Source organism: Saccopteryx leptura, chromosome 1, assembly GCF_036850995.1.
Source record: "Saccopteryx leptura isolate mSacLep1 chromosome 1, mSacLep1_pri_phased_curated, whole genome shotgun sequence".
In the NCBI taxonomy this organism is placed as follows: Eukaryota; Metazoa; Chordata; class Mammalia; order Chiroptera; family Emballonuridae; genus Saccopteryx; species Saccopteryx leptura.
In genome coordinates, this window is record NC_089503.1 from 305,334,302 (window position 1) to 305,358,757 (window position 24,456).

Consider the following 24,456-nt stretch of genomic DNA (forward strand, 5'->3'; position numbering starts at 1 on the left):
ATAGAATACACTTACTGGCAACTCTTGTCACGTGCCAGCCTGGAATCAGGGGGTGGTGGCAGGGAGAAGCATGCTCCCCCCACTCAATAATTGTGCATTACTAGGAGGAGGGAAAATGGATGCTGTGCAGGCAGAAATAACCAATTTACACTATACAAGCATAATAAGAAAAACATTTTTTAATAAATGAGAATTCTGCCTTCTCATTTTTCTTGTGTCATAAAATACGCTTTTCCGGAGACACAAAAAGTAATTGTTGCACCAAGAAGTACAGTGTGCTGGATGCCAGATTCCAGCGTGCTTCCCCACAAGTTCTCCAGCTGCAGAACATGATAGCTCCATGCCCAGGAAAGGAACTTGAACCTGAAAAGCTGACGGTCACATGTTCTCCAGCCACCTGATGAGCTCAGTGAGAGCAGAAAGAAGTACAATATTCCCTGCATTCAGAAGAGATAGAACACTGTCTGGGCTATTGTGTAAGGAGAATGGAGACTCCTAACAGCACTGGGTGAGGACGGGGGCAGGGCAGGAGGGGAGCTGGCTCAGAGAACCATGGGGGGACCATTGCACCAAGGCCCAGATTTGTAGCCAGTGATGCCTAAGGACCACTCACAACACACACAACCCAACATCAGGTTTTCTGTTAAAAGGGATTCAGATGCGAGTTCAGTGACAGCCTGATAGCCAGGCCTGGCCCTCAGCAGCCCCGGGCGTTTGGCCTTGAGATCGCAAGCTGGACTCATTTTTAAAAAGCATTCCAGGCCCTGGCTGATTGGCTCAGTGGTAGAGCGTTGGCCTTGCGTGCAGGAGTCTCGGGTTCGATTCCCGGCCAGGGCACACAGGAGATGCACCCATCTGCTTCTCCCCCCCTCCCCCCCTCCTTCCTCTCTTGTCTCTCTCTTCCCCTCCTGCAGCCAGGGCTCCATTGGAGCAAAGTTGGCCTGGGCGCTAAGGATGGCTCTGTGGCCTCTGCCTCAGGTGCTAGAGTGGCTCTGGTTGCAACAGAGCAACACCCCAGATGGGCAAAGCATCGCCCCCTGGTAGGCATGCTGGGTGGATCCCAGTCGGGCACATGCGGGAGTCTGTCTGACTGCCTCCCCATTTCCAACTTCAGAAAAATACCAAAAAAAAAAAAAAAGAATAAAGTCTTTAAAAAAAAGCATTCCAAGAAGATGCTGTTTTTGCTTCATTAAGATAATGGTTCCTCCATTGCCTCTCTTGCTTTGAATGACACCTAATCACGTCTCCAAGTTATTTTTTGGGGGGTAATTTTGCTCTCCCCCGGGTTTTGTTCATCTCTGGGGCTGGTTTATTCTTGCCAGTTAAGAAGTTCCCCAAAGCCCCAAATTTGTTCATGAAATTGTTAACTCCCCACCGTGGCACCATAAGCTGGGCCACGTGACATGGGCAGGATCAGCTAATGTCAGTACCTTGAGAGGCCAGAGCAGGCACTTGAGTGGTATAAAAACATATGCAGTTTTCCGACTCTCCACCTCAGGGACGTCTCCCTGGTTACCTTATCTGCGGCTGCTTTGCCCTCACTACGCTGGGGTCTAATTCAAGTTCAGCAGCATCTCCAGTGCATCCTGGGGAATTTTAGGTGTTTACTTGGAAAACAGTGTCCTCCTCCCTCCCCCTCCTTTCTCCACCCGCCCACCACACTTGCACATCAGGAGGGCAGAATGGCTGCTCTGTGCTGCATTCAGGCCCACACGCCTTCTTACAGGGAAGTGCCGAGCGAGTGGGTTTAGGGTTTGAGGAGAGGAACAGGAGCTGCAGAGAAAGAATTGAAAAGGCAACATGACTTAATGGAAAGCTCAGAGGCTTAGGAGTCAGCCAAATGGGGGTTTGAATACCAGCTCTGCTACTTATGAACTACGTGGCCTTGGGTATGTGGCTTAGCCTCCATTTTCCTGTCTGTAGAATGGGAACACACCTATTCTGTACCGCAGACCACTGTAAAGAATACATTAGGCCTGACCTGTGGTGGCGCAGTGGATAAAGCGTCGACCTGGAAATGCTGAGGTCGCCGGTTCGAAACCCTGGGCTTGTCTGGTCAAGGCACAGATGGGAGTTGATGCTTCCAGCTCCTCCCCACCTTCTCTCTCTGTCTCTCTCTCCTCTCTCTCTCCCTTTCTGTCTCTCTCTCTCCTCTGTAAAATGAATTTTAAAAAAATTAAAAAAAAAAGAATACATTAAGCAAGATTTTAAAACCTTTCCCTTCAGCCCAAACACCTCTCCTGACCTAGACCCAGGCACCAGCCAGTTGCTGCTGGGGTGCCCACCTGGATGACCTACAGAACCCTGACAGTTAACTCACCCACGGCAGGTGGACTCATTCCTTCCTTCCCACCCCTTAGGACACCTCCCCCCAGAACTCACCTGACACCCCTGCCTGTCACCCTCTTGTCCAAGGTAGGCCAAGCCCCCTGCCTGTCACCCTCTTGTCCAAGGTAGGCCAAGCCCCCTGCCTGTCACCCTCTTGTCCAAGGTAGGCCAAGCCCATTAGGCTTGCCTGCTTAACACACCTGCAGCGGTCCCCACTCCGTGTCCCTGCAGCTCCTGCCTTAGTCCTGGCCCCATCACCTCCCAGCAGCCACCTAACTGGTCGCCCTACTTCAGTGATCCATCTTTTCTGAAGTGCAGATCTGGTCCTATCACCCCCTGGTTCGCCACCTATCACTCCCGTTAGCTAAACGTAATGTCCCCTTAACTTGCTAGTGCTTTCTGCCTCCTCGGCCTCATCTTTCACTGTTCTTTAGCCAGTCATCCCTGAGGTCCGCAGAAGAGCCCCTGCTGTTTCATGCCTCCTTGCTTTGTCACTGTCCCCTCCTCCGCCAGGTATGCTGTTCTCATTCCCCTGTGTCTCTCTGGCTTGCGCACACCTACTCATTTTTCAAGATCAGCTCAAGAATCACCTCCTCTATTATTCAGCCATAAAAAGAAATGAGGTCTGATACCTGCTACAACACGAACGAACCTTGAAAACATTATACTAAGTGAAAGAAGCCTGACACAAAAGGTTGCATATTGTATGATTCTATTTATATGAAATATCCAGAACAGGTAAATCCGTGGAGATGGGAGGCTGACTGGTGGCTGCCAGGGGCTGGAGGGTGGGGATGGGGGTTGGGGGAGGCTGCTTAATGGATCTGAAACTGCCTTCTAGGTTGATGGCAACGTTTTGGAGCTGCATGGAGGTGGTGGTTGTAAAGCATTCTGAATGTACTGAACACCACTGAGTTGGTCACTTTAAAAGGGTTAATGTTATGTTACGTGAATTTTACATGAATTAAACCAAAAGAATTGCCTGTTCTATAAAGACTTTCTGAACCACCCAGGTGGCACAGAGCCTTCTCTCCCTGGGAGCTCCCGAGTCTGCCTTATGCCATCTAGATTTTTATCAGAATGCCCCCAGGACTCCTTTCTCTCCATGCCCATGCCCCCTGAGCTCCCGGGAGCACTCAGCTGCTCCATCAGCCAGCATGGGGCCAGGCACACGGGGATGCTCAGGTGGCGTTAACCCTCCCACCCCACCTCGTCTTCCTGGGAGGTTGTGGCCTTTCAAGTCCAGACATTCTAGAGAAGGGAGGAGGCCTCCACCCTCTTGGGTGTGATCATCCATCACAGCCTTACTGGATGCCAGGTTTTCATCCTTCTGAAAATCTAGTCTGAGGCTGCAGAAAACATTTGCGTTTCCAGCGCGGGCTTCCTCCTCCCCCTGGGGGGGTATCCGTGGAGCTCTGACCTAGTTGCATAAATGCTGGTGTCTCCTTTCTGGTTTTCTCTCGGGTGTTTCCTTTTTATTTACTATTCTCCCCAATTCTGTGCCATCAGCACTTCACAGCAGTGCCACGTCCCTCTTCTTGGAGCAGTTTAGACTGATTAAGAACACAACTGGGGCCAAGTAGTGGCCTGCTGGCCCTATTGTGTCTGGGCAACCTGGAGGTGGGTGGGTGGGGACACAGAGAAGGAGGGGTGACTGGGCAGTGGTGGCTGTGAGGTGGCTGTGAGTCAGTGCAGAACCCATCGGGCAGCCTCCCCATCTCCAGCAGGACCTGGTCTGCAAATCCACGTGTGGACCACCTCTAGCTAGAGGCCTGGAGTGGCCTCCGGGACTAGCTGGGGTCTAGGGCGTGGCTGGCCTCTCCCCCTGCCCACCACAGCCAACTCCTCTCCCCTCCTCCCCGGCCACCCAGGCAACAGCCAGACTGTTCCCTGCAGCCCCGGCTTGGGCCTCTAGCACATCTTCACCAGTTTGGATTTCTGGATTATTAGCTCACTGGCATGCATAAGCTGTATTGAGGGTCAGACTGAGAAGCAAGGCAGCTGTTATGGAGACAAAGGGTCAGCACTGCCTTGACCCCAGGGGGTAACGGGTCCTGGAACTTGAGTATACCCCAGGCAGAACTCAGCCTTCTTCCCCTCACCACTATCTGCTCAGTCACCCAAACCAGAAACCTGAGTCAAACTTTGTCCCCTCCCTCCCTCCCTCCGTCCCTCCCTCCTTCCCTCCCTCCCTCCTCTTCCATCTCTGCCAAGTGCCAGGGTTCTGTCCTTGTAACACCTTTCTAATCCATCCACTCCCTGCTGCTATGCCCACCCACTTCAGTCACCATCCCCAGAACCTGGCAGTGGTCCCCTTCCTCTCCTGCTCTTTCCTTGATTTCATACATTTATGTACTCGCTTTCCTGTTGCTGCTTTAACAAATTACTTCCAATTTTGTGGATTAAAACAGGACACATGTATTCTCTCAGTTATGGAGGTCTGAAGTGCAGAATGAGCCTGCAGGACTGAAGTCAAGGTGTCAGCAGGGCTGAAGCCTTCTGTAGAGTCTCCAGGCAGAGTCTGTCCCCGCATCTTCCAGAGAGAGGCTGCCAGCACTCCTTGGCTGTGGCCGCATCACTCCAGTCTCTGCTTCCTGTGTCACACTGCCTTCTCCTCTCTGGTCTCTGACCCTCCCACATCCTTGTCATAAAGACCCTGGATAATCTAGTACAGTCTTCCTGCTGCAAGCCCTTCAATTTCATATTACATCTGCAAAGTCCCCTTTGCCATGTCACGTACCAAACTCACAGTTTCAAGAGATTAGGAGTGGACATCCTTGCTGGGGCCATTTTTTCAGCCCACGACAGCTATCTTCCTAAAATACTTACCACTTCTCTCTAGAAATCAACGATGGCTCTCAGATCCAAGGCTGGAATTCTGTCCACCAAAATGGATTCCATGTTCCTCACGTGCCCAAAATGTCCCCTCTGTGTCAGCGCCTTCCCAGGAGGGCTGGAGCCCTCTAGGACAGCCTGAACCCACTGGCCCTGCATGTGTCCACCTTGCTTCCTTGTGTGTCTCAGTTCCAGTCCCATGAGGACTTCCTCCCCCTGGTTTGGGCTGGGCCGGTCCCTTTGCCTCGAGTGCCCTGCAGGCTCTTCTCTGCCTTTCAAATCCCCGCTCCTTCCTCTTTGTCTCCTGCGGCATCTCACACGGTGTCTGGCACAAAGCAGTCGGTATGTTTGGTGAATGGCTGGATGAAGGGTGGGAGAAGTAAGCAAATACATAAATGAGACAAGGAAGACCAGCTTACCTGGATAAGCCCTGACATGGCTTGAAAATTTTAGCGTAATTGACATCCAGTTGTTCAAGTTGTTCAACACCCCTTTGCCCACCGTAGCAGACGCTGTCAGTGTCCCTCCCATGTCCCAGTGCTCCTGCATATCTGCCCTGCGTGTCCTCTGCCGCTGGGCATGGTCAGCCTTCACCCAGGCAGGCTGGAAGTGCTGGGAGTTAGCCCCCCAGGAGAGACCCTTCATTGAGGGAGGATGGGAATTAGTGGATAAACTCCTGGCATCCCTGTGACCTCGGTGGGATAGTTCTGGACTGTGTTCCACAACTTCTCAGAGTGTCCCCAGCAAGGCTGAACCCCAATGGCTTATATCAGTGATTGTCAACCTCTCTCATCTCATGGCACATATAAATTGATTACTAAAATTCTGCAGCACAGCACCCCAAAAATATATTTTTTTTGCCAATCTGACCAAAAAAAAGGTATGATTTTGAGTCATTGACACTAGATGGCTATTGTTTGTGTTGGCTGCTGTCATATTTTTAATTGACAATCTAAAGGAAACGAGGTCAGTGGCCCCTACTAAATAGGTATGGCACGTTTTAAAAATTCTTGCAGCGCAGCGGTTAAAAATCTCTGGTTTATAGTGCAACACTCTCTTCAGATCAGCTTTGGCTTTTCTCCCCACTCCCTCCTGGTGCTTCCCAAATCCCTGCCTCAGGGTCTGCTTTTGGGAGAATCCAAGTAAAACACCACAGGGTGAAGAGGCAACATCAGGTTAAAATAACAAAGCCTGACATTAGGAGAGCTCACAAGGTGCCAGGTGCCATGATAAACCACTGACACTTCCACTGTTTAATCCACATGGCAACCTGGTGAGGTGGGTGCTGCTGTCCCTGCTCGTGTCTCAATGAGACTTGAAGGCTGAGAGATGTGACAAGACTCACTCAAAATCACATAGCTGCCACATTGCTCCAGCAAGCCAGCAGTCCAAGCATCCAGGGCAGAAGGATAGGAGGTCCGTGGAAAGGGGGGGCGGGAGTGAGGGCCATCCTGAAAGGAGGACTTGTTGACAGAGGTGAGGTGAAGGAGACCTGAAGTCGCTTCTCCAGGTTAAAGCGCAGAATATGCGCTTTTAGTGCAAGCTGGCAGGCCTCACACCCTTCTCCTCTGCTCTGCTTCTGAGTTGAGTCAGCCTGTCTGGGGCTGGGTGGTCCAATGGGAAGGGGTGGGGCCAGCATTGGCTGCATCTTCCCCTGACCTCCCTGCAGCCTCAGAGCCCCAGGCCAGAGCCCTCTGTGTCTCCTTCCTCTGGGCTCAAGACGGGAACTGCCCTGCTGTCTGTCTTGACAACTGGTGGACTACACTTCTCAGCCCATGCCGGTGGTTACGTTCTATTCTGCCTGGTCTGCCCTCTTCATTGGGAGGTAGGGAAGTGTAGTACGCAGTGAATCCGAGCTGTCTCTTCCGCTCAACTGGGCCAAACACTTACTCACTGTATGGGCTGGGCTCTCAGAGGCTCTGGCATTTGTCCTTACTTGCTAGTTTTGAAGTGCAAGGTCAGCTCCACGGAAACTTGATTTCTTGGAGCTCCAAGGATGCTTTAATGGAGAGGGCTACACTATGAACTGTATGAGAGATTTGGCCATTGGGTTAGCTTTTTTCCAGGGCTCAGTGCACAAGACAGTCTGTTTTATGATTGCATAGATCTGGTTTTATTTCACAGATAATCACAGTCTAAGTCAGCCGTAAAGCAGAACAAGCTGTTAGCCTGTCACTGGTCCATAGAGAGGCTTTGGCATGTCTGGCATTGGGTACCCACTGCAGATGTGACCTGAGATGCAGGCATGTCTTTTCAAAGCATGGCAGATAGTACCATGTGAACATGATGTCACACATGTGTAGCACATTTGTTTTCTAACGACTTACTAATAAGCACAAAGAAAGGGTAAACAAAAACACCAAGGTAATAGTTTTCACATTTGGATGGGAGCCTTTCTAGTCTGTTTTCTGTGCTCATACCTATAATTTACAAAAGCGGATTATACCAAGTGTGGTGTTAGTTATTGCTCCTTTTTCATTTAGTAGCATATCATGTCTTCCTTCTTGCAATAAGTATTATTCACCTAAAACATAATTTTAAAGTACTGTTTTATGCCCCATCCATCTTGTGGGGAAATCATAACTTATTTACCCAGTCTCCTTTTGCTGGACATTTAGGCTGTTTCTCCTTTTGTAGTTTTATAAATAGCATAATGATGAACATCCTTAAACATAACATTTGCCCACACATCTGATTACTTCCTGAAGAAAAATCTCTAGATGTGCAATTACTGGGCTACAAGGTGTGAGAAAAGCTTTTGCTTTTTATGTTTGTTATTTAGATACTACACTTGAACATTCTGTGTAATTACTACTCTAATGATGAGTGTTTAAGACTTCCCATTTGCCCACACTTTTGGCTTTCTGGGTTGGCTGTCACCACCCTTGTATGTAATCACACTTGTACCTTTTCTTTCTAATATTTGACTTCTTTGTATCTATCCATTTACTTATTCATCTTTTCCTCATAAATTGGCTACAACTTCCAACGTAATGTTAAGTAATGGTGATGGGTCACTTTTTCTTGCACCTGAATCAAGTGGGACTACCTTCAAATGTTTCACCGTTAAATATGACGTTGATTACTAGTCGGAGAGACATTCCCCATAACACTAAGAAAATGTCCTATACTCTGAGTTTTAACAAATCTTAAGCCAGCTTATGAAATAATACCTGTCGTCATCTGCACAGAAAAATCATTTATCTCCTTGGATCACTCAGTGTGACTGAGTGATATTATTTTCCTAATGTTGAAAATTGCACGTTATTATTAGTCTGAATTCTTTGTACTCGAGACTTACAATGACTTTTAAAAGATACTGCTATGTACGGTTTTACCTTTAGGTTAACTTTGTAAAATAAATGAAAAAGCTTCCTGGCTCTCCATTCCCTGGAAACACTCCCCATAGACATGTGAATACAAAAGTGTTCATGCTCCCTCCAGATATTTCTAGTCAATGAATCAGGGTCCATGTGGCCTGGATGGGTGGAAGGTGAAGCCTGTCAGCTGAGAAAATGACTTACTCAATTTGATTTCTGTTCTTTTTTTTTTCATTTTCCCGAAGCTGGAAACGGGGAGGCAGTCAGACAGACTCCCGCATGCGCCCGACCGGGATCCATCCGGTATGCCCACCAGGGGGCGATGTTCTGCCCCTCTGGGGCGTCACTCTGTTGCATCCAGAGCCATTCTAGTGCCTGAGGCAGAGGCCACAGAGCCATTCCCAGCGCCCGGGCCATCTTTGCTCCAATGGAGCCTTGGCTGCGGGAGGGGAAGAGAGAGACAGAGAGGAAGGAGAGGGGGAGGGGTGGAGAAGCAGATGGGCGCTTCTCCTGTGTGCCCTGGCCAGGAATCAAACCCGGGACTCCTGCACGCCAGGCCGACACTCTACCACTGAGCCAGCCGACCAGGGCTGATTTCTGTTCTTGTTCATCGCTGACCAGAGGGCGGTGACACACAAAGGGAAAAGATGCGTTCTGTTTCGCAAACAGGCTTGACTTAGTCATCTCTGCGCTTCTAGGAGTGCCGGCACATAGTAGGTGCTTTAAAAAGTAAACCCAAAGAACTACAAAGTGTGACCTGTTTTTCCTGGGGCAACAAGTACGTAAGTTAGGTCCACACAACCAGACACCTGGAGAGTGCATTGCCTCCCCGCACCTGCTTCTGCCTCCCTTGTGTAACCAGGTGGTACTGAGGGGTGGAAAGCCCTGGAGGTCAATGTTGCCTCTGGGCCTTGAGGAGACTGACTGATGGTGGTTGGGAGAGGAGGAAACCCTCCAGGAGCCACTCTTCATTGGAGGAGGTTGGGAATTAGTGGATAAACACCTGGCATCCCTGCCCCCTCGGTGGGACAGTTCTGGAATGTGTTCCACAACCTCTCAGAGTGTTCCCAGCAAGGCTGAACCCCAATGGCTTATAGCAGTGATTCTCTGTAATGCTGTGCGAGAAGAGTCAAGTATGAAGCAAGTGAATTATGAGCCGATTTTGTGGATTATGAGCCGATTTTGTGTAAAAGACCTTCTGGTACATTTTGTAATGACTCTGAGTCACCATAAAACTACCTTGACCTCAGGGAGGCTGGTTCCTCAGCTCCTGTCTCTGGAAATATCTGGCATTCCTTCTTATTAAAGACCTACTGTGTGTTTAAAGCTTGATGGACCTCGATGTGCTGGAAATGGCAACTATGGACCCTGTTCTTGAATATTGTGGAAGTGCCAGTGACAGCTCTGTGGCTGGGACAGAGGAGGTGTCCAATAAGAGTTGAGGCTCCAGGCACTGGCCAGCGAACATCTGTGCAGGGAAAGAACAAAAGGACGACATTTCTCTAGGTGTTTACTGCATCAGAATCTCTTGGTGAATTTATTAAAATTTATGCAAATCCTAAGCTCCACTTAGATTTTTCTGTATCAGAAGCTCTATAGGAGGGACCCAGGAATATGCATTTCTAATAAGCTCCGCAAGAGGGGCTGGTGCACGCTTCAGCGTGAGACCCCAGCTCTTGGTGATCGTTCTTAATGAATTATGTTGTGAAGCGCTTCCTGACCGCAGCCTGCCCACTAACAAGCACACTTATTTGCCTGTCTCTTCCCCACGGCCGAGCAGGGTTAACACACTCAAGACGAGAAGAGCAATGGGCGTGTGTCGGAGGTGGCTCTAATGGATTTAACAAATCATGAAGATGAGTTATAATTAGAAATTGTAATTGCCCAGACAGCTGGTGGGAGAATAGATGAGCATGACCTAGGCAGCCCGGGGAGGCTTTGCAGGGCTCAATGGGAACAGACAGAAGAACCAGGATGGGAGCAGCCCCCACAGAAGGGAAGTCCTTCTGCTGAGTGCCTACTGTGTGTGTCACTCTGGGCGTGAGATATCTGTTCTCTTCTCTGAATCCACCTGATGGCCTTCATAGGGTAGGTTTCTAACCTAACCTGGAATTAAGGTGGGCAGACCCTAGGCAAAGTTTTGAGTGCTAGAGATTTATATATGGGAGATGAAGGCAGAGGAGTGGAGACGTGAGTCAAGGAAGGGAAGACCACCACAAAGGGCGTGTTCGCGAGCCAGCTACCCTGGTGGGCGCCAGGAGCTTATTTCCACTAGGGGAACTGGAAGTCAGGGTGGATCGTGTATCTCAGAGTTATCCTACCTGCAGGGTAGGGCAGGTGGGGTATGTATACACCAGCTTCCATGAACTTGAATGCTCCATTTATAATTTAAAGGAGATAGAGGCTAACTATCTCATTCAATGTCCAAGAACCATGTCTGTGTTAGGAATAAAGGCCACTGATAATGTGAAAGGCAAAATAATTAAATCTGTCCAACACAGGGAGCCTTGGAAGTGGCAAGTTGGCTCTTGCAGGTGACCATCATTATCCCTTGTGGCCACCTTGTCCCCAGAAATACATTGGCATGGCCCTAATTTGGAGCACTTTATACTTAGCTGAAGTTTCTTTGAAACTTATGGACTTCAACAGCTCTACAGAAAGAGACCAGAAGCATACTTGCTGAGTGTTAATTAAACAAAGGCAGCTCTGAATTCTCTTCCAGTTGTTGCTCTGTGCAGATATTTTAATAGAAATTTCATTGGTGCACACTGGCCATTTCTCCTGCTGCTTACACATGACGCTGTGCACCCACATTCCTAGACCTTGATTTTAATCCATATCCCCTGAGAGAAGCCACTGCATCTCCAAGGGTCAGCGAGCAATGCCCATGAGAACCCTTTGTATGTAGCACCCTACCCCAGTCATTCTGTGCCTTCAAGTTGTGTGTGTGTGTGTGTGTGTGTGTGTGTGTGATACTTAATACATTCTGCATTCTGTAATAATCTTTTTTCATTCATTGATGTGTTTGTCATCTGCTTCCCGCTCTGGAATGGAAGGGCCATAAGGACAGATGCCTTCTCTGCCTCGTTTGGCTTCTGTCTCCTGCACTTGACACAGGGCCTGGCACGCAGTAGGTGCTCGTTAAGTATTTGTGGGACGAGTGAGTACATACAAGTGTGAGGGGTTGTTATGTTTATGTAGCCTGCTTGGCCAGTCTTCTAGGTGGCACTTGGGATGTTTCTAGCTTTTCCTTACTTTAAATGGCACCTTCCAGACAGGACACTCCATTCTTCCTTTATTATTCCCCCAGGACACAATTCCTGAATGAAAATATGGCACCAGAGGGCATTGTCCTGTGCTGGCCAATAAAACTTTCTACACTGATGGCAAGTTCTACAGCTGTGCTGCCCAGCGTGACAGCCACAGGCCACGTGTGGCTATGAAATACTTGCAGTGTGGCAAGTGTGACTAAGAAATTAGATTTTTAACTTTAAAACATTTTTAGTATTTTAAATTTAACTAGCCACATGTGGACAGTATGGGTGGAAGCTCTTTGAGATTCTCTCTCTATGTTTCTGGGGCTTCTTCCTCAGAAGTGCAGCCAGTCCGCCATGCCACCTGCAGAATGCCTGTGTACCCCCTTCTACGCATGGAGATATCAGGATTCTTCCTAAGCCAAGGTGGAAGAAGTGGGGACAGAGGACAGTCATGGCTCATGTCTTCATTCACCTGCTGAATACTCTCCAAGGTGCCAGATGTGGTGCTAGGAGGAAAATTTAGGAATGATCTCAACCTCTGCCCTCATGCAGGTTACCAATGAGTGAGCTACTTTCAGAAACAATGTGACAAACGCTAAAAGAGGCCTGATCAAAGGCGGACAGTTGTATGACAAGTTGGGTTTGGGGATCTGAGCGTGGCCCGCAGTTTGCTCGGCAATTGTGTTTTCTATACCACGAATGTGGTCCCATGGTCTACACAAGGATTTGGACGTTTCTGGATGAGACAGGCAGGCAGAAATATGTTTGCCATATTGGAATTTCTGGAACATTCTAAGGGTGTGAGGGCTTCACATGGCAACCTGTTCAAGACTATGACTGACTCTGAGCTTCTGGGAGGCTGATTCTGCCTGCCACACCGTTCCAGAGGCAGCACTCAGTCAAGGCCTATAGGAATTTGGACTGAGTGGGCTGAAAATCCAGATGTCAAACTCTCCACTGTGTGTGTCTATGTTTTTCCAGCGTGCGGTGGAAAATCTAGCTCTGATAACTCAGCACAAAGCTGGCACCTGGTGCATAATAGGTGCTTTATAAATCTTTGTGGAATGATTGCTAGGAGAAGTGCATGAATGAATTAGATAATCCGTGTGACCTGGGACGGCTCTCTGCCTTCATGGAGATCTGTGGCATTTAATACTTTCTGGGGTCCTGGTCTATTTGAGAGTCTGATGAAAGCTGTGGATACTTTGCCCTCAAACTCATATGAGTGCCCAGCCACACAGCTTTGTGTCTGATATGGGGGATCAAAAGCCGTCCCTGAGCTCCTGGGACAGATGAGAGAGCGTGGCCTATAGGTGGTGTGGGCACCTGCGGTAGATGAGAGAGCATGGGCTATACGGGGTGTGAGCGACTGGGGTAGATGAGAGAGCATGGGCTGTACGTGGTGTTAGCACCTGGGACAGATGAGAGAGCGTAGGCTGTAGGTGGTGTGAGCTCCTGGGGCAGATGAGAGAGCGTGGGCTATAGGTGGTGTGAGCACCTGGGGCAGATGAGAGAGCATGGGCTATAGGTGGTGTGAGCACCTGGGGTAGATGAGAGAGTGTGGGCTATAGGTGGTGTGAGCACCTGGGGTAGATGAGAGAGCATGGGCTATAGGTGGTGTGAGTACCTGGGACAGATGAGAGAGCGTGGGCTATAGGTGGTGTGAGCACCTGGGGTAGATGAGAGAGTGTGGGCTATAGGTGGTGTGAGCGCCTGGGGTAGATGAGAGAGCATGGACTATAGGTGGTGTGAGCACCTGGGGTAGATGAGAGAGTGTGGGCTATAGGTAGTGTGAGCGCCTGGGGTAGATGAGAGAGTGTAGGCTATAGGTGGTGTGAGCGCCTGGGGTAGATGAGAGAGTGTGGGCTATAGGTGGTGTGAGCGCCTGGGGTAGATGAGAGAGTGTGGGCTATAGGTGGTGTGAGCTCCTGGGGTGGATGAGAGAGCGTGGGCTGTAGGTGGTGTTAGCACCTGGGACAGATGAGAAAGCGTGGGCTGTAGGTGGTGTTAGCACCTGGGGCAGATGAGGGAGCGTGGGCTATAGGTGGTGTGCATACCTGGGGTAGATGAGAGAGCGTGGGCTATAGGTGGTGTGCATACCTGGGGTAGATGAGAGAGCGTGGGCTATAGGTGGTGTGAGCTCCTGGGGTGGATGAGAGAGCGTGGGCTGTAGGTGGTGTGAGCTCCTGGGGTAGATGAGAGAGCGTGGGCTGTAGGTGGTGTGAGCTCCTGGGGTAGATGAGAGAGTGTGGGCTGTAGGTGGTGTGAGCGCCTGGGTTAGATGAGAGAGCGTGGGCTGTAGGTGGTGTGAGTACCTGGGGTAGATGAGAGAGCATGGGCTGTAGGTGGTGTGAGTACCTGGGGTAGACGAGAGAGCGTGGGCTGCAGGTGGTGTGAGTACCTGGGGTGGATGAGAGAGCGTGGGCTGTAGGTGGTGTGTGTACCTGGGGTGGATGAGAGAGCGTGGGCTACAGGTGGTGTGTGTACTTGGGGTGGATGAGAGAGCGTAGGCTGTAGGTGGTGTGAGTACCTGGGGTAGATGAGAGAGCGTGGGCTGTAGGTGGTGTGTGTACCTGGGGTGGATGAGAGAGCTTGGGCTGTAGGTGGTGTGTGTACCTGGGGTGGATGAGAGAGCGTGGGCTGTAGGTGGTGTGGGCACCTGGGGTGGATGAGAGAGCGTGGGCTGTAGGTGGTGTGAGTACCTGGGGTGGATGAGAGAGCGTGGGCTGTAGGTGGTGTGAGTACCTGGGGTAGATGAGAGAGCGTGGGCTGCAGGTGGTGTGAGTACCTGGGGTAGATGAGAGAGCGTGGGCTGTAGGTGGTGTGTGTACCTGGGGTAGATGAGAGAGCGTGGGCTATAGGTGGTGTGTATACTTGGGGTGGATGAGAGAGCGTGGGCTATAAGTGGTGTGTGTACCTGGGGTGGATGAGAGAGCGTGGGCTATAGGTGGTGTGTGTACCTGGGGTGGATGAGAGAGCGTGGGCTATAGGTGGTATGAGCTCCTGGGGTAGATGAGAGAGTGTGGGCTGCAGGTGGTGTGAGCTCCTGGGGTGGATGAGAGAGCGTGGGCTGTAGGTGGTGTGTGTACCCGGGGTGATGAGAGAGCGTGGGCTGTAGGTGGTGTGTGTACCTGGGGTGGATGAGAGAGCGTGGGCTATAGGTGGTATGAGCTCCTGGGGTAGATGAGAGAGTGTGGGCTGCAGGTGGTGTGAGCTCCTGGGGTGGATGAGAGAGCGTGGGCTGTAGGTGGTGTGTGTACCCGGGGTGATGAGAGAGCGTGGGCTGTAGGTGGTGTGTGTACCTGGGGTGGATGAGAGAGCGTGGGATGTAGGTGGTGTGAGCTCCTGGGGTGGATGAGAGAGTGTGAGCTGTAGGTGGTGTGTGTACCCGGGGTGGATGAGAGAGCGTGGGCTGTAGGTGGTGTGTGTACCTGGGGTGGATGAGAGAGCGTGGGCTGTAAGTGGTGTGTGTACCTGCGGTAGATGAGAGAGCATGGGCTGTAGGTGGTGTGTGTACCTGGGGTGGATGAGAGAGCGTGGGCTGTAAGTGGTGTGTGTACCTGCGGTAGATGAGAGAGCGTGGGCTGTAGGTGGTGTGTGTAACTGGGGTAGATGAGAGAGCGTGGGCTGTAGGTGGTGTGTGTACCTGGGGTGGATGAGAGAGCGTGGGCTGTAGGTGGTGTGAGCTCCTAGGGTGGATGAGAGAGCGTGGGCTGTCGGTGGTGTGTTTACCTGGGGTAGATGAGAGAGCGTGGGCTGTAGGTGGTGTGTATACCTGGGGTAGATGAGAGAGCGTGGGCTGTAGGTGGTGTGTGTACCTGGGGTGGATGAGAGAGCTTGGGCTGTAGGTGGTGTGTGTTCCTGGGGTGGATGAGAGAGCGTGGGCTGTAGGTGGTGTGGGCACCTGGGGTGGATGAGAGAGCGTGGGCTGTAGGTGGTGTGAGTACCTGGGGTGGATGAGAGAGCGTGGGCTGTAGGTGGTGTGAGTACCTGGGGTAGATGAGAGAGCGTGGGCTGCAGGTGGTGTGAGTACCTGGGGTAGATGAGAGAGCGTGGGCTGTAGGTGGTGTGTGTACCTGGGGTGGATGAGAGAGTGTGGGCTGTAGGTGGTGTGAGTACCTGGGGTAGATGAGAGAGCGTGGGCTGTAGGTGGTGTGTGTACCTGGGGTAGATGAGAGAGCGTGGGCTATAGGTGGTGTGTATACCTGGGGTGGATGAGAGAGCGTGGGCTATAGGTGGTGTGTGTACCTGGGGTGGATGAGAGAGCGTGGGATATAGGTGGTGTGTGTACCTGGGGTGGATGAGAGAGCGTGGGCTATAGGTGGTATGAGCTCCTGGGGTAGATGAGAGAGTGTGGGCTGCAGGTGGTGTGAGCTCCTGGGGTGGATGAGAGAGCGTGGGCTGTAGGTGGTGTGTGTACCCGGGGTGATGAGAGAGCGTGGGCTGTAGGTGGTGTGTGTACCTGGGGTGGATGAGAGAGCGTGGGCTGTAGGTGGTGTGTGTACCTGGGGTGGATGAGAGAGCGTGGGATGTAGGTGGTGTGAGCTCCTGGGGTGGATGAGAGAGTGTGAGCTGTAGGTGGTGTGTGTACCCGGGGTGGATGAGAGAGCGTGGGCTGTAGGTGGTGTGTGTACCTGGGGTGGATGAGAGAGCGTGGGCTGTAAGTGGTGTGTGTACCTGCGGTAGATGAGAGAGCGTGGGCTGTAGGTGGTGTGTGTACCTGGGGTAGATGAGAGAGCGTGGGCTGTAGGTGGTGTGTGTACCTGGGGTGGATGAGAGAGCGTGGGCTGTAGGTGGTGTGAGCTCCTAGGGTGGATGAGAGAGCGTGGGCTGTCGGTGGTGTGTTTACCTGGGGTAGATGAGAGAGCGTGGGCTGAAGATGGTGTGTATACCTGAGGTAGATGAGAGAGCGTGGGCTGTAGGTGGTGTGTGTACCTGGGGTGGATGAGAGAGCGTGGGCTGCAGGTGGTGTGAGCTCCTGGGGTAGATGAGAGAGCGTGGGCTATAGGTGGTGTGTGTACCTGGGGTGGATGAGAGAGCGTGGGCTGTAGGTGGTGTGAGTACCTAGGGTAGATGAGAGAGTGTGAGCTGTAGGTGGTGTGGGCACCTGGGGTGGATGAGAGAGCGTGGGCTGTCGGTGGTGTGTGTACCTGGGGTAGATGAGAGAGCGTGGACTGTAGGTGGTGTGAGTACCTGGGGTGGATGAGAGAGCGTGGGCTGTAGGTGGTGTGAGCTCCTGGGGTGGATGAGAGAGCGTGGGCTGTAGGTGGTGTGTGTACCTGGGGTGGATGAGAGAGCGTGGGCTGTAGGTGGTGTGTGTACCTGGGGTGGATGAGAGAGCGTGGGCTGTAGGTGGTGTGTGTACCTGGGGTGGATGAGAGAGCGTGGGCTGTAGGTGGTGTGAGTACCTGGGGTGGATGAGAGAGCGTGGGCTGTAGGTGGTGTGAGCTCCGGGGTGGATGAGAGAGCGTGGGCTGTAGGTGGTGTGAGTACCCGGGGTGGATGAGAGAGCGTGGGCTGTAGGTGGTGTGTGTACCCGGGGTGGATGAGAGAGCGTGGGCTGTAGGTGGTGTGTGTACCTGGGGTGGATGAGTGAGCGTGGGCTGTAGGTGGTGTGTGTACCTGGGGTGGATGAGAGAGCGTGGGCTGTAGGTGGTGTGTGTACCTGGGGTGGATGAGAGAGCGTGGGCTGTAGGTGGTGTGAGCTCCTTGGGTGGATGAGAGAGCGTGGGCTGTAGGTGGTGTGAGCTCCTGGGGTGGATGAGAGAGCGTGGGCTGTAGGTGGTGTGTGTACCCGGGGTGGATGAGAGCGTGGGCTGTAGGTGGTGTGTGTACCTGGGGTGGATGAGAGAGCGTGAGCTGTAAGTGGTGTGTGTACCTGGGGTAGATGAGAGAGCATGGGCTGTAGGTGGTGTGTGTACCTGGGGTGGATGAGAGAGCGTGGGCTGTAGGTGGTGTGAGCTCCTGGAGTGGATGAGAGAGCGTGGGCTGTAGGTGGTGTGTGTTCCTGGGGTGGATGAGAGAGTGTGGGCTGTAGGTGGTGTGTGTACCTGGGTGGATGAGAGAGCGTGGGCTGTAGGTGGTGTTAGCTCCTGGGGTGGATGAGAGAGCGTGGGCTGTAGGTGGTGTGTGTACCCGGGGTGGATAGAGAGCGTGGGCTGTAGGTGGTGTGTGTACCTGGGGTGGATGAGAGAGCGTGGGCTGTAGGTGGTGTGAGTACCTGGGGTGGATGAGAGAGCGTGGGCTGTAGGTGGTGTGTGTACCCGGGGTGGATAGAGAGCGTGGGCTGTAGGTGGTGTGTGTACCCGGGGTGGATGAGAGAGCGTGGGCCTAGGTGGTGTGTGTACCTGGGGTGGATGAGAGAGCGTGGGCTGTAGGTGGTGTGAGCTCCTGGGGTGGATGAGAGAGCGTGGGCTGTAGGTGGTGTGTGTTCCTGGGGTGGATGAGAGAGTGTGGGCTGTAGGTGGTGTGTGTACCTGGGGTGGATGAGAGAGCGTGGGCTGTAGGTGGTGTTAGCTCCTGGGGTGGATGAGAGAGCGTGGGCTGTAGGTGGTGTGTGTTCCTGGGGTGGATGAGAGAGTGTGGGCTGTAGGTGGTGTGTGTACCTGGGGTGGATGAGAGAGCGTGGGCTGTAGGTGGTATGTGTTCCTGGGGTGGATGAGAGAGCGTGGGCTGTCGGTGGTGTGTGTACCCGGGGTGGATGAGAGAGCGTGGGCTGTAGGTGGTGTGAGCTCCTGGGGTAGATGAGAGAGCATGGGTGTAGGTGGTGTGAGCTCCTGGGGTAGATGAGAGAGCATGGGCTGTAGGTGGTGTGTACCTGGGGTAGATGAGAGAGCATGGGCTGTAGGTGGTGTGTGTACCTGGGGTGGATGAGAGAGCGTGGGCTGTAGGTGGTGTGTGTACCTGGGGTGGATGAGAGAGTATGGGCTGTAGGTGGTGTGTGTACCTGGGGTGGATGAGAGAGCGTGGGCTGTAGGTGGTGTGTGTTCCTGGGGTGGATGAGAGAGCATGGGCTGTAGGTGCTGTGAGTACCCGGGGTGGATGAGAGAACGTGGGCTGTAGGTGGTGTGTGTACCTGGGGTGGATGAGAGAGCGTGGGCTGTAGGTGGTGTGGAGCAGCTTTGGGTGATGGCCTCTGATTACGTGCATGAGGTTCCTGTTGCTGCAGTAACTCGTTCGTACAAACTGAGCAGCTTAAAACAGCAGAAATTTGTTCTCTCACAGTTTAAGAGGCCAGAAGTTCAAAACCAAGGTGTCAGCAGGCCAGTACTCATTTGAGACCCTTGGGGGAAATGACTTCTTTGCCTCTTCCAGGGGCTGCCTGCCTTCTTTCATTTGTGGTGACATTGCTCCAGTTTCTGCTTCCAGGGTCACTTTCCCTCCTCCTCTTCCATCTGCCTCTGGTCCCCTTGCTTTGTCTTACAGGGACACTTGTCATTGGATGTACGGCCCAGCTAGATAATCCGATGGGTCCTCATCTTCAGATTCTTGACTTGATTACATGCAAAAAAAAATCTTTTCCCAAATAAGGTCATGTTCACAGATTCTGGGAATAAGGTGTGGACATATTTTGGGGGGGTCGCCATTGAGCCTATTATAGTGGATACGGGGCTTGTTTGCCTTTTCTTGCTATTACCCCAGTGCCACTCCCAAACAGCTTTGACCTTGATTGGACTTGCTCAGTCACACTGCAGGGACTGGTTTGCATTTTACCTGTTTCCCCTGGCCCCAGGGGAGGCCATTCAGAGGTGACCCAGAGAGGTAAATTGGGCCCACAGCACAGAGTCACTCTTGTATCCCTGATTCTGCTCTGGGTGACGGTTACTGTGAACACTCTGATGTTATTATTTTCTGGACACATGAAGGGGAATTGATTGGGCTGTGGTATCCCCTGCCCCCTGTCCCCTTTCATGCATTGGCAAGCATGGAGCAGACTGTTTATAAGCCATTCATTCTCCTGAGGATGGAGAGTCATCAATGTGTGCCTTTCCAGGACACCGAAATAAGATCACCTTTAAAAAATTGTCTTCTATCAACTGTGCAGAACCCTGCAATGGATTCCTGCAGGTGGGGTGTGCTGTTTAACTCAGGGAGCTGTGCCTGAATACCCCCGCAGAGCCTTTCGGAGCGGCCACCTTGAGAGACGTTAGAATATTCTTTATGTGCTCAATGCTTTGTCCTCAGGAAATGCAAATATCTGTGCTTTTGGGGAAACACATCTTCCAACAAATAACAGGCATCATCAGCCCTCTGCAAACTTCTCAAACTTCTCCCTTTCTTTCTCTTTTTAACTAGTAAACTGCTGCCATCATCCTGACTCCCCCCTTGAGTTCTTGGAGCCATTCAATTTAGCGCCCCCAAAGATGAGACACAGTGACACATTAGCACCAGATCCTTTGTAGAGATTATCTTGATGGAAAAATAAATTCTAATATCAGAAGGCTACAGCTGCCTGCCTCTCAGAGGCAGTAGCTCCAGGTGAAATAACTTCAAATGCCAACCTAGTGCACCACCTTTCAAAAAAAAAAAAAAAGTCCTTATTTAATATTGTTCAGCGGAAGAAAGCCCTCCTGCTTGTGCCAATTTTAGGCAATTAGCAAATGGAAATGTTTTGCGCACATAAGGCATCACCCATTTTGTCTTCTTCTTGTGGTTGTTAACAGCTATGGAAGTGTGGCTAACACTTATCTCCTGAAGAACAAATTGTTTGTTTGTTGCTTGTACATAAAGACAGTCATCCACACGCATGAAGTGCTAATAATTGCACGTCTTTAATGGTGCTGTAACTCATAGATAACAGCACTTCAGATGTCTGTGGTTTTTCTTCCTCCAGGATTTAACCTTAGCCAGACATGCCTGGCTTAATAATAAGGTTGGCTGTCTCGGTCTGACACGAGCTGGGTCTGAACTTTAGCTCTGGGGATGTTTGGAACATGGAAAAAAGCGTTCAGACCAATTAGCCTCTCATTTTTCAACTTAGGCTTCTTCCTCCCAGGGAGGCATCTGCGGATCAGAAATCTGACCTCTTCCCATCTGTCCGGTTGCTGGCTGGAGTGGTCAGGCTGTACTTTCCCTTTGGTGAGCCCTGAGGGATGCCGGGGAGCCCTTTGGTGGGGTGGGGAGCTCCAGAGCACCTTGGGTAGCACATGGGTGGGACTGAGACCACCAACTGGCCCACCTCTCCTCCACTGCTCTTCCGGGTCCCCATCTCCCCGTCTCTCCTGGACCAGCAAAGAGACCTGCCCCACTCTGGTCCTTGCTGTTCATCCACACACAGGAATCAGAGAGGGCTTTCTAAAATGTCACCCTGCTGGTGTTATTCTCCCGTGGCTTTACCCATCAGTGGCTTCCCATTGTGCTTAGAATCAAGTCTAAATGCCTATATCTGATTTATTTGATGGCCTGATATTTAGCTGGTATTCATTGGTGAGGTTATACCAGTTATTAGAAGTCTTATCTGGCTCATTACCTGGGAAACTTTCCACCCCTCACAGCTCCTCATAGGCCAGTAGCAAAGGGTTAACACCTGGCACATTTGGGGTTTCTGCCCCTACCCCCCCCCACCCCCGCTTCAGCATTGTGGTCAGCGTCCATTCTGATGGTGGGAAGGCCTGTTAAATATTCTGCCCATCACCCAGCTTCTAAGTTTGTCATCTGGCCTCAGCTTCCTCCTCTGGACTCCTGCCTTTGCCTTGTCCATTCAGCCACACTGAGCCCTTTCAGTTCCACAAGCACTGCAGGCTCACACCTGCTTTCCAGAGCATTCGCTCATGATGTCCCCACTGTTGGAAGGTTTGGTCTCCAAACCCTTCTCACCCTTCCAGCCTCCATCTAACCACTGCCTCTTGAGCGAGGCCTGCCTCACCATGCTTTCTAGCTAGGGTCCTCCTTTATTCCCGGTCTCTGTGCCTTTTTTATTTTATTCATAGAAGTTAGCTGAGCCTTGATTATTTTGTTTGTTCATTTGTTTTTTATTCAGTGAGAGGAGGGGAGGCAAAGACAGACTTCTGCATGCACCCCCACTGGGATCTACATATCAAGCCCACTAGGGGGTGATGCTCTGCCTATCTGGGGTGTTGCTCTGTTGCTCAGCAACTGAACTCTTCTTAGTACCTGAGGTGGAGGCCATGGAGCCATCCTCAGCTCCCAGGACCAGCTCACTCCAATGGAGCCATGGCTACAGGAGGGGGAGAGAGAGAGAGAGAGAGAGAGAGAGAGAGAGAGAAGCAAGAGGAGGAGGGGTAGAGAAGCAGAGGGTCACTTCTCCTGTGTGCCCTGACTGGAAATTGAACCCAGGACATCCACACTGTTCACCTGTTTTTATAAACCTTTCCCCATGAGAACCATATGCTCTACTGAACCTGGGACCATATCTGTAATGATCATACTTGAACTTCCCAATTGCTTAACATGGTGCCAGAAAGTTACAAGTCATGTGATAATGGAAGAAGGAAAGAAGGGAGACTGAGAAAGAAAGGGGAAGGAGAAAAGGAGACCATGGAAGGGAATGGAAGGGTGAGGCCTCACCAGGATCAAACAACAATGTTGACAGCCGCACTGAGTGAATGCTTACATCAAGTCAACCCCACGCCAAGGGCATGCCATCGTAATCTCCTTTAAATTCTCGGTGACCTTTGCAAATTTATAGTATTTCTCCTCTTTCACAGAAGATGAGAATGATGCTCCAAATGGGAAGTGACTTGCTTAAGTCACACAGTTAGGCAAGGTTGAGGTGAGGGTTCAGTCCAGTCTGAAGTCTGACAACCAGCTGACAAGCTTCCACCTTCTGCTTGCTCGGGGGCTGGGCACGGGGGGAGGAGACAGCCTGCCTCTGCTCAGCGGGGCAGGCAGGTCAGTGGTTGTCCTTAAGTTAAAATTCATACATGCTTGAGACTCGACTGCGGTGTTTACTTAAAATGCAGAATTCCGTGTCTGACTTATTTCACTTAACAAAGTACCCTCTAGGTCCATCCGTGTTACCTCTGTCAACTGTAATTGTAAAAAAAAAAAAACACCTTTTTTAAAATATATTTTTTTAAATGCAGAATTCTTATCTCACCCTCAGACGTTCTGAGTTTCGTAGGTCTAGGATGGGGTCCCTGGAATCAATTTTTTTAAACACCCTTGGTCTGCACACTTTTATTGTTCTTGAAGGCAGTGCAGGGTCATCCTACCTTTGAATTTCCAGAGCCCAGCGCGGGTGCATCACTGGTGTTCAGTAAACATTAACTAATTATGCAGATGAGGAAACGAATGAATGAATGAAGGGTTTTATTTTGGATCTTTTTTCCAGTTAAGCCAGAAAATTTGAAAGTAATTCAGGTCCTGTTAGAATTTAATAGAGTGTTAGCTCTAATCTCTTTCCTCCTGCCTGGGCTAACCCTGATTTGTGCTTGAAAAGTAAAGGATACTGTAGCTTTCATTTCTTTTTCTTTTGCCCATTGGAAGCCAAACACTTTTTTGGTTGTTGTTTAATTATGTATTGCTAACTGCGGAGGATTGCTTTGGAAGACTTCCTTGATATTATTTATTTTGCTAGCTTGTCTAACACCTGCTCACTTTTCTCCACGGGGCTCCAGAATTTTGGGAAATGAAGAAGTGTGTGGATTCTTTTCTCTTTCCCCTGTTTTCCTTCCTTTCCTTTCCTCCCAGTTAGTAATGGTTTCAGGATAGGTGATGAGGGACACATCAAAAGCTGAAAGCATGTAAATTCTATGAGATAAGTGCGCTTCCTGTAGGCCCAGGAGGACTCTTAAATAAAGAGCATGGAGGTGGGGGTGGGACCGTTGGCCTGCTTGCCATTCTGGAATTTTCTCTCCACCACCTGGTGTACGAGGTTCCCAGGGCAGCCAACACCACGAAGGAGTGGGATGCGTCTGGTCAGAAGGAGTTGGAGCCAACCAAATGGCTTGACTCATTCGTTTAGGCTTCTCGAGAGCAAAGGAGAAACTTGGGAAGTCGTTGCAGCAGGCAGGGTAGAGGGACTGGAGTGCCCCAAACCGCCCATCAGGGAGAAATCCAGCCAGGAAGCCAGACACTAGAGGAGTCAACCTGGGAGCTGTGTGACTGGGAGGACAGGCCACTCACTCACTCACTCACTTATTTATTTATTTCATTTATTCAATCCCTGCTGTGTTTTGTTCATTATTGTTGCCTCAGCACCTACCTACAAAAGGGCATAGTCATGAAACAAGTCCCAGCCTTCATGAAGCTAGTGTCCTAGTGGGGAAAAAAGAAAATCAATTGATCAATCAAATCATATTCTGTTGGATTGTGATAAATTGCATGGAGAAAAGCAAGAACAGGGAGGCAGGAATTTGCTGGGTCAATCTGGAAAAACCTGGAGAAGGTCACATTTGAGCAAAAACCTTGGCAGGTATGAGGGTCCCAGGAACCCAACTCTGAGACAGAAATTCTCATGGAGAATTATTACAAATTGAGTGGCTTAAAATAACATAAATGTATTAATTTACAGTTCTGGAGGTCAGAAGCCCTACATCAAGGTGTTGGTAGAGCTGCCTGACTTATGCATGCCATAGGGAAGAACCTACTTCCTTGCCTGTCTAGTGTCTGGAGATGGCCTGCATTCCTTGGCTTGTGGTCCCTTCCTCCATCATTAAGACCAATAGCATCACACCTTCAAATCTTTCTCTCTGACCTCTATTTCTATCATCCCATCCCTTTCTCTGTCTCTGATCCTCCTGCCTTTCTCTTAT

At 50.9% G+C, this 24,456-nt stretch overlaps 1 protein-coding gene and 1 non-coding gene across 3 annotated transcripts in view; both read left to right on the top strand.

The window, feature by feature from the left end:
* Positions 1-24,456, top strand: part of ABTB3 (ankyrin repeat and BTB domain containing 3) — a 297,599-nt gene that overhangs the window by 99,978 nt on the left and 173,165 nt on the right. The gene's annotated exons all lie outside the window — the stretch shown is intronic.
* TRNAA-UGC (transfer RNA alanine (anticodon UGC)) lies at positions 762-837 on the top strand. The gene has a single exon. It is a non-coding gene; the product is annotated as a tRNA-Ala (tRNA).